Genomic DNA, 9,673 nt, shown 5'->3' with positions numbered 1-9,673 from the left:
TTATGCAGACTTTACATTGACATAATTCAATTCAATTTAAATCACTTTTATTGTTTATATCTTTTCACAAAATAAGTTGTTACAAATCACACACATTACAGGCTAAATGAGACTTATCCCCATTTTAAAGAATATGACAGCATGTTACTAAAGCAAATCGTTCATTTTAAACAACTATTCAACATTTATTTAAGTTAATTGAACTTATAAAACACATCGTAGAAACAAAAATTTTACTAAAGCAGGGCCAGTGACGTTCATACCCTCGAGTAAAATGTTTACAAAATGTATATTAGTTGGAAAATTAAATCCTGCTTTTAGCTCTTCTCACTAACAGAAGTGAAATGTCAGTCCGAGGCGGTCGTGCTGAGGACTCAAAACTCAGAAATTTCATCATAAACCAAATTTACGTTGATATATCAGAGTAATTATACAAATCTGTGCCCTGATAAGTCATATAAACAATATGTACAAAAAAATATATACAATATTTATATACATAAACATTTCGCGCTAAAGAGAGAATTATCCCTATTTTAAATAATAAAATATATGACATCATAGTAAAGCTGTGGTCTTGTCCCGGTGGTCGTCTGAGACAAGCTCTTTACAGGGGATCTGTATCTGGGGCTCATCTAGTTGTCCTGGTCTCCGCTGTCTTTCAATACCACGACAAGCAATGTACTTTTCTGAACATCATCTCATGTGCGCAAGCACAAATGTGCTATTAATTTTATACAACAGCGCATAGTAACACAGTGTTTTGTTCCTTCAATGAATCAGATTTTGAAGGAATCGAGTGAGCCAGTGATTCAACAGTCCATTCAGATGGACTCACTTGTTTAGTTTCTAATTGAATCAGTCGTTTTGAACGAATCGTTTGATTTGAATGATTCAAAAAATCTTGTGTGACTTGCTGCCACCTCATTATTTATCCTAAACCAGACAAGGTGCCAGCACTACCAGCACAAAAAAACATTTAGCAAAATATTGACAAAAAATTCCTCCATTTCAGGCACCAGAAGGAGAAAAGCTTATAAATAATAGTTCATTTAATAAGGCTAATTATTCATTAAATAAAAACCCTTTTAAAAATTACACAAATTTTGTAATCATCATGTAAAATTAGCTACAGGAATGAATGAGTGAGAAGCTCTAACTCTTCTGTCTTGAGGACAAACAGCCTCTGTGTTTAGTGTGTATGTACTCACAAACAACATTTATTCATGTAAACAGCAGCAGGGTATTATAGATAAAAAACCTATGGCAAACAGTTAATTGTTTAAGAATATTTTATAAGATTTTAAAAATGTATGCAAATCTACAAACGCAGATTAAATGTAATGCCTGTTGAAATGTTTTGGTTTTCCAAAATCAGAAAAATATAAAAAAATCTAATAAAATATAAATCTAATCTAAAAATGCACAAGTACAATGCTAATGAAAATATTTCCATATTAGACTGTTGTGATAGATAAGGTATAACTTCACTGTTGTAAAAAAAATAAAAATAAATGAAAAATAAAAAACCTTCATAGTGGCACTTTTTTAAACCAGTGTATTATAGAAATTATGTAAGGAATATTTGACTTCGGTCTGTTGAATTCTTAGAAAATAATGCACACCCAAGACCGAAGTCAATTATTCCGCTTATACTACGGTTACCACACCTCAAGACATCGATCAGATGATATATTTAAAGGCATTTGTCCGGTTTTTGTCCTTAAAATGCTATTGTAAGTAGGATTAATTTCTTACGCATCTCATCCAGCACCTCTGTTGCTAATTCCAAAATGCCATTTTAGACCTAGTAACGACGCTTGAGCCGTTGATAATGCAGTTAATAATGAAGTTTAGGCAGGCAGACAGACAGATGGAAAGAGAGAGAGAGAGAGAGAGAGAGAGAGATCAGGTATAGTTCACCCAAGAATGAAAATGTGATGTTTATCTGCTTACCCCCAGGGCATCCAAGATGTAGGTGACTTTGTTTTTTCAGTAGAACACAAACGAAGATTTTTAACTCAAACCGTTGCAGTCTGTCAGTCATATAATGTAAGTGGATGGAAATCACAGCTTTGAGAGTCAAAAAAACATACAGAAACAAAACTGTATGTGTGTGCGTCGTAAGGGAGAGAGAGTGGGATAAATAGAGTATGTGCTTTCTGTACATAAAACGTAATTTTGTGGCAAAAACATGGAAATAATCTGTTGTTTTTATCCTATTGTTTACTCTATTTATTTGTTTGGCCAGTGTCGTTGTCAGTATTGGGCTAGTTACTCAAATAATGTAATATATTACTCATTACTAGTTACTCCTTTCAAAAGTAATATTGTTACTTTACTTATTACTTTCAGAATGAATCAGAATCAGAATCAGAATGAGCTTTATTGCCAGGTATGTTTACACACACGAGGAATTTGTTTTCGTGACAGAAGCTTCCACAGTGTAACAGAATGACAGTGACAGAACAAAAAAATAAAAAAATAGACCAAGTAAAATAAGGAATAAAAAATATACAAATCGACAATTGTATGTACATGTATAGAACAATAGACAGTTGTATGAGAGAGGCGGGGCATAGAGGACCTACAATAATGTACAGTATTTGAAAAATAATGTGCTTTTTGAACATTAAAGCATGTCAACATATTCTGTTACACCAAATACACCAAATAATGATCTTTAAAAAAGCATCATATGACCCCTTTAATCTCATTAATTGTCATGTGTAGCTTGAAGCTTTCATTATGTATTTTATCAAATCACATAAGTTAGTAAGAAAGGGTTAGGGTTAGGTAGTTAGGTTATAATTAAAAGATTTTTAATTATATAATGTACCACAAGCTGACCAGAGGGGTGTGGGTGGGATGTAATGCCAGAGTAAAGTAAAGCCACAACTTATGCTGGGTACACACTAAAAGATTTTTAAAATCTTATAAGTTCTTCAAAATGTGGAAGACCACAAACATGAGGACAAAAAATCCTAAATTTAACCGTTTTCAATTGCGATGACTGCGTTTGTTATGCTTCCGTCTTCTGTCAGCTCGCTTTCTGATTGGATATAGTTTCATTTCACGTGATAATCTCTAGATCGTACGCGCGTTTGTTCTCGGGGTTCCCCCCACACATCAGGATTTCTGATCGTAAATATTCAACATGCTGAATATGCATATTAACATTCACAAACCAGAGAACAGGCGTGAGGTCGGGGCAGGCAGATAAACAATCACAGTCAAGGTAACAGGCAGAGGGATCCATCCAGGATCAAATACGAGAATACAGTCCAGGTTCAAACACAGAGAAGGTAATGCACAGAATAACGCTCAGAAATGACCACTGTGGCAAATCAAGACTTCGCAATGAGAGTGTGAGTGAGCAGTGCTTACATGTGTGTATGAGTGAGTGAATGATTGGATGCAGGTGTAGTGCAATCAGTCCTAGGAATGAAGGCTGATGGGAAATGAAGTCCGAATCAAAACAGTCAATACTCAGGTGAAGGTTCCCTCTGGTGGTGCAAGAGAGGCAATATGGGAACCTCACTAGTAACAACTGTAATATTATTACTGAAATCTTAGTAATTAGTTACACTACTAGTTACTGCAAAAAGTAATATTATTACAGTAACTAAGTTACTAGTAACTAGTTACTGCCCAACACTGGTCATTGTGGGTTTTGGTTATTTAGCTGTTTTAGGCTGTAAGGACCTTTGAAATAACTGAAATCATGTGGCGAAGTGATATGGGCCATGTAATGCCTGAAGACCTGCCTGAAGATCAAGACCTGCCTGGAACTACGTTCACTGTGTGTTTCCCTGAAAATAATGCACACCTTAGAACGTTTGTCAGCCAATCAGATTCAGGCATTCAACGACCCCGTAAGACATTATAATGTATGTGTGTTTAGAATGTATGTGTGTGTTTCTTCCTGAACTCAAAAGCTCTTTATAAGCCTCTCAAAACAAAATATTTAGGTCTTAAACCTCTCCCACACTCCCCCTACCATTACATTTCATATCACATGCTGAGAAAGCGTGTCTGCACACATTTCTAAAAATATTCATACAGCAGGCATTTTAGCAGAATGTTATAGAATTGCATATTTATTTTCAACAATTATTTTTTTCCTTAAATGGTTAGTTCATCCCAAAATGAAAATTAGCCTGTGTTTTACTCACCCCCGAGGCATCCTAGGTGTATATGACTTTCTTCTTTCAGACGAATCCAGTCGGAGTTATATTAAAAATGGTCTTTGATCTTTCAGTGGCGGGCCGTGCATTTTACACCTAGGCCTTCAGTGGCGTCCTACATAAATTAATCCATCTCTTCATACCATCATAATGATGCCACGGCTATAGAAACCTAAAAGTAGTACACAGTAATTCAGTATAACAGGGCACTACATAACAGACAGGTATCTTATGTAGCGAGAATGAATGCCATTACTAAAGAAAGAAACCCAATTAACAATTGCGCAACACATCATCTGTAGCTGAAGCATTAACCTAACAAAATGACACAGTTGATCAGCGCAGCAGCTCCGCCGACTACAATGTTCAGCAAAACGTCCGAATAAACGAAATCCGGTAGAAGATTGTGTGGTGTGTTCTGCCGAATGTTCAGCAGCTCATCCCTAGTAAAACTGATCGTGTTTGAGAAACAAAAAACAGGAAAAACTAACAAAAACAGTACAAACACTGGAGAGCCAAACACTGAGGCTGCCATCTGCGGCGCCATCGCATTTTCCATCTTGGAAAATTTAATACACATTCATGGAAAAATATATTAAAACTAAATTAGTGATTCTGATAGTGTTTAGGCCAGCAGGCCCTGACGGCCCACCACTGTGATCTTTCAAGCTGTTTCATTGCAGTCAGCGGGTGTTGCATGCATCAGTCCAAAACAAATTAAATATAAATCAAATTTTTGTAAGAAAAATATCCATATTCAAAACGTAATAATCACTTTAATGTAGCTTGTGCTAGCAGTCGTACACGGAAGCAGTTCCGGGAGCATGACGTATGAGGTCAGCGTTGCGCATGCGCCGGTGAGTCTCGTGAAAACCAACGTTTGTTTACAGGAGCAAAGGAAGCAAACATCATTCATACGATCAGATAATTATTCATATTGTAAATGATAATCCAGAGTCAAATAAAGTAGCAAATACTCAAACAATACGAGACACAGACAGGAAAGATGACAGAGATGCAGAAGCTTTACCTTCTTACAGCACTTTACAGGAAGTGAATGTCTCAAGTCTTGTTTCCTGTTGTGGTGACTCTTCTCAAAGTCTTCACAAAAAACATCAAAGAATCAGCGATCAGAGTAGAAGGGGCAGAAACACTTTCAAGAAGGATTTTTGAGACGTTTGTTTCAGAACAGAACAGCAGATCTTTGGTGATTTATTTTTCAAACCATCCTTCAGAGAGTAAAAGTCAAGTTCAGATCACTGGAACTCAAACAGTGAAAACAGATTGAGTGAGCCTCTGTGTTTAGTGTGTATTTACTCACAAAACACATCAATCACTCATTCAAACCCATCAGTGAAGTTGTTCCATCATATAAGGTAAGATAAATATCTCATGTATCATATGTTTATGCTCCATGTTATATTTAGAGCATAAAATAGGAAGTAAGAAAAAAATGAATAAAACGATCATAAGAATTCAATATCCTTAAATACATTTCCACTAAAACGTACTATATCCATTCTATTAACAAATAAGAATTTCCAACGCAGAACACAGAACAGCGAAGCATAATAAAATGCTGATCAATAGCTGATGTGAGAATAAAGACGCATCACATGTTGGCGGTTCGTGTCTTTTCACATCAATGTATCGTCACGAGCCGCAGGGTTTAATTTGGTTTTGTTTGTGTATGTTTTTTTCACTCTCAAAGCCGTGATTCCCATTCACTTCCATTATAAGACTGACAGACTGCAACGGCTTGTGTTAAAAATCTTCTTTGTGTTCTACTCAAGAAACAAAGTCACCTACATCTTGGATGTCCTGGGGGTAAGCAGATAAACATCAAATTTTCATTTTTGGGTGAACTATCACTTTAAGCTCGTGAATTACCTCTCTGAGTCTGTGCATCTCTCAAAAGTGATCGGCAGCAGCGTCTCTACTAATGGTGAAACTTTAAGTTCATTTTCTTTAGGAACAGCGCCGTTGTTACCTCGCTTGTGAGAAATGTCATGTAGTTTTTAAGTTGTTAATCGTCAGAGCAGCGCTAACAACCTTAGCGTGTATGTTAACGTGTGTGCAAACCAAAGTAAAGCCACAACTTATGCTGGGTACACACTAAAAGATTTTTTAAATCTTATAAGTTCTTCAAAATGTGGAAGACCACAAACATGAGGACAAAAAATCCTAGATTTAACCGTTTTCCTCCTATAGTGTGTGGTGTGCCGTGATGTGACAAAGACACATGTGTAACTTAGTTACTGTAATAATATTACTTTTTGCAGTAACTAGTAGTGTAACTACCGCTGATTTAAAATCCAACAATCAAATAATTCCTAGATTTATTTTCATAATTTTCACGACTCGCACATGCATGTGATGTCCCCAGTGCAGCAGGCAAGCTTGGAATATGGAAAAGCTTATATTCAGCAGATAGAAATATTGCATTATATTGATTTTATAATGCAAATATATCCAGCATATTCAAATATATCCAGCAATCTCATCCAGCACCTCTGTTGCTAATTCCAAAACGCCATTTTAGACCTAGTAACGACGCTTGAGCCGTTGATATATATACTGTGGCAAAGTGAATGATATATAACTCCGACTGGATTTGTCTGAAAGAAGAAAGTCATATACACCTAGGATGACTTGAGGGTGAGTAATTTATGGGCTAATTTTCATTTTTTGGGTGAACTAACCCTTTAATAAATGTTGCATGTTGGGTGTATTGTAGGAGCCATCTGGCAACTTGCTTTAGTTATTTTAACTAGTTTAGTTATTATTTAGTTATTCCATATTCTAAGTAAACAAAAACACAAGAGACTGCTTGAAAAATATCCAAAAACTACATTTTCTTAATCTTCTATTTATTTACAACAAATTATATTTATTTATTAAATAAACATAAGAATTGATCAATATTAAATCACAACACACTCTGGACTAAACAGCAGGCGCTGGCTTACATTGGTCATGTTAATGAGTGTGTCTAAACAACCACTTTAACTTCTTAATCTTCGGTAAACATGCAAAAATAAAACAATACACCTTTACTAAGCAAACGATCAACTGCACATACCTCTGATAAATCTTAACTTGAACTGTGGTCTCGCGCAGATGACGTAATGTCCAGGTAGGCACGCTCATGGCACGGCCTTCATACGCCCAAGTTATGATTGGTCGATTGACAAGCTCAAATCTGATTGGCTAAAGAGTAAGAGTGACCTGCGTGGGAGGAGTTCGCTGCCAGGAAAGTCTCAGAAATACCCACACAAATCCAAGGCTGTTCACACATGAATGGCAGTTTGCACATTCCACAGTCCATGATAAACTCGTTAATTTAAAAAATTCAAATATTTTTTACACAATTGTGCATCTGTGAATTGTGTTTTGCATTTGTGAAACATATTTTATGAATATACTTATTTTGCACACGTGAATTGGTTTTTGTGCATTTTTTTTTTCGTGCACGTGAATTAGGTTTCATGCGTATTAATTGGGATACGCATGTGTACATTGTGTCTTTTGCGTGAATTATTATTGAGACTAATCTCACTCCATAGTAAAGCTCTTTCTGATTCTGATTCTGATGAAAGTGCTAATTTACTTTCTGACAGCAGGTGGCGCTTATAGAACAACAGCAATATTGCATTTCCTTGTTTATTGCTGTACACAGCGCTGCGCTTATAAACATTCCTTTAATATGTCCTTTACGGAGGTAAAAGGAAAAGAAAATGCCATTGAAACTTTTCTGAAGACAGTCAGGTCTCCTCAGAAAAATACATTCATATTTACCCCCACCCCAATTCAATATTTATGGTTTTCTTCCAGTATTTCGAGCATCGCAAACAATGACTTTGTTCTGTCTGGTACAGTATTTTCTCTGCTTGTGTGACTTGTGTTTCTCTTTGTGTCCGTCTTCAGTGCATCTTTCTTAGATAATGATCATGATGATCACTACGTTTGTGTTACAGAATGGTATCCTGTCAGGAATAACCTGCCTGCACAGTCTATGGGCCGTTTTTGATTACTGTCAATTTAAATGCAGGCGATGCAGTGTTGCCAGATATTGCTACGAAGAACAGACAAAACTATCTAAAAAGAAATAAACCGCAATGAGTCCAAATCTTGAGTTATGAAAATAATATAAAGATATCGCTGACCCTAACCTGCAACCTCCCACTTTATTCACTTCCTAAATTGTCATATAAGTGGAAAAAACAAATCCATAAACGCTTATAATTAGTGCATCTGGCAACACGGCTGAGGCTGCACCCATGCCCTCAATCACAACTCATTTAAGGGGAAATACTCCTGTGGCCGCCTCATCTACCTCAACCATGCTAATCAGGACCTGTCCTGAATGTAGGGTAGAGTGTGCGAAAACGGCACCCTTAAGGACTGTGTAATATATATATATATATACAGTGGGTACGGAAAGTATTCAGACCCCCTTAAATTTTTCACTCTTTGTTATATTGCAGCCATTTGCTAAAATCATTTAAGTTAATTTTTAAGACAGTGTTTATAAATTCCACAGATTTCTCTGGATCATACTGGACCCTGTACTGTACACTGAAGTTTACAAGATTGTATCTGTATTTCAACTAGAGGGCAGACAAGGTAAGACTTTAATTCAGTTCTGTTATATATCAAAACTACTGTCGCCCTAATCCACATTTTATATTAATATAACAGTTTCACATGGGATATTGTTTACGATGTGAATAAAGCATGCTGTGCTACAAACAAAACGTTCAAATTTAATGCTTGTTACAATGTTTTGGTTTCCAAAATCAGATGTAGAATTATTTTAAAAATATACAAAATAAATAAATAAACACTCTAAAAATCCTGGGTTCTTTCAGCCCAACTTTGGGTCAAATATTTATTTGAAAACTTTAACCCAACAGTTGAGTTAGTCCATATTTGACCCAAAGTTGTTATGTTTCACTTGTTATGTTTTAGACTGAGAAAGTGCAGCTACTGTTGTCAAATCACTCATACTGTAGACATTTCACTAAGATGTAATAGAATTTCTATATCTATTTGATTTCTAGAATAATTTCCCCTTAATGAAGTTTAAGAGTTTTTTTAAAACAAAGGTCTTAATTTCAAAAATTATATTATTTTGTTTCAATATATAATAACAGTACATTATAAAAATCTGTTTTTGTGTTTGTTGTGCGCAGAAGTAGAACAGAACTGACGTACATAAGAGCAGCAGATGTTCACATCCTGTTGATGTGAGTTCATCTTTCTGTTCCTACTGAATCAACGTAAGTCCTGTATTAAGCAGAATTTTTGACACAAAGGTTTTTCATTTTCCAGAAGTGAACAGGGTATTTTAGCCAGGAACAAAGTATGACAGAAAACTCAGAAGCAGTGGTGTGCACAGAACCCAGGAATGAATGGAGAGAAATGGCATTACAAGAGCACAATCACGATCAGGGGTCTCTGCTGAGGGGGTTCCCCCTCAGCAG

This window comes from Sinocyclocheilus rhinocerous, unplaced genomic scaffold, assembly GCF_001515625.1.
Source record: "Sinocyclocheilus rhinocerous isolate Xijiao unplaced genomic scaffold, SAMN03320098_v1.1 scaffold1818, whole genome shotgun sequence".
Lineage (NCBI taxonomy): Eukaryota > Metazoa > Chordata > Actinopteri > Cypriniformes > Cyprinidae > Sinocyclocheilus > Sinocyclocheilus rhinocerous.
Note: the sequence above shows the minus strand (reverse complement) of the source record.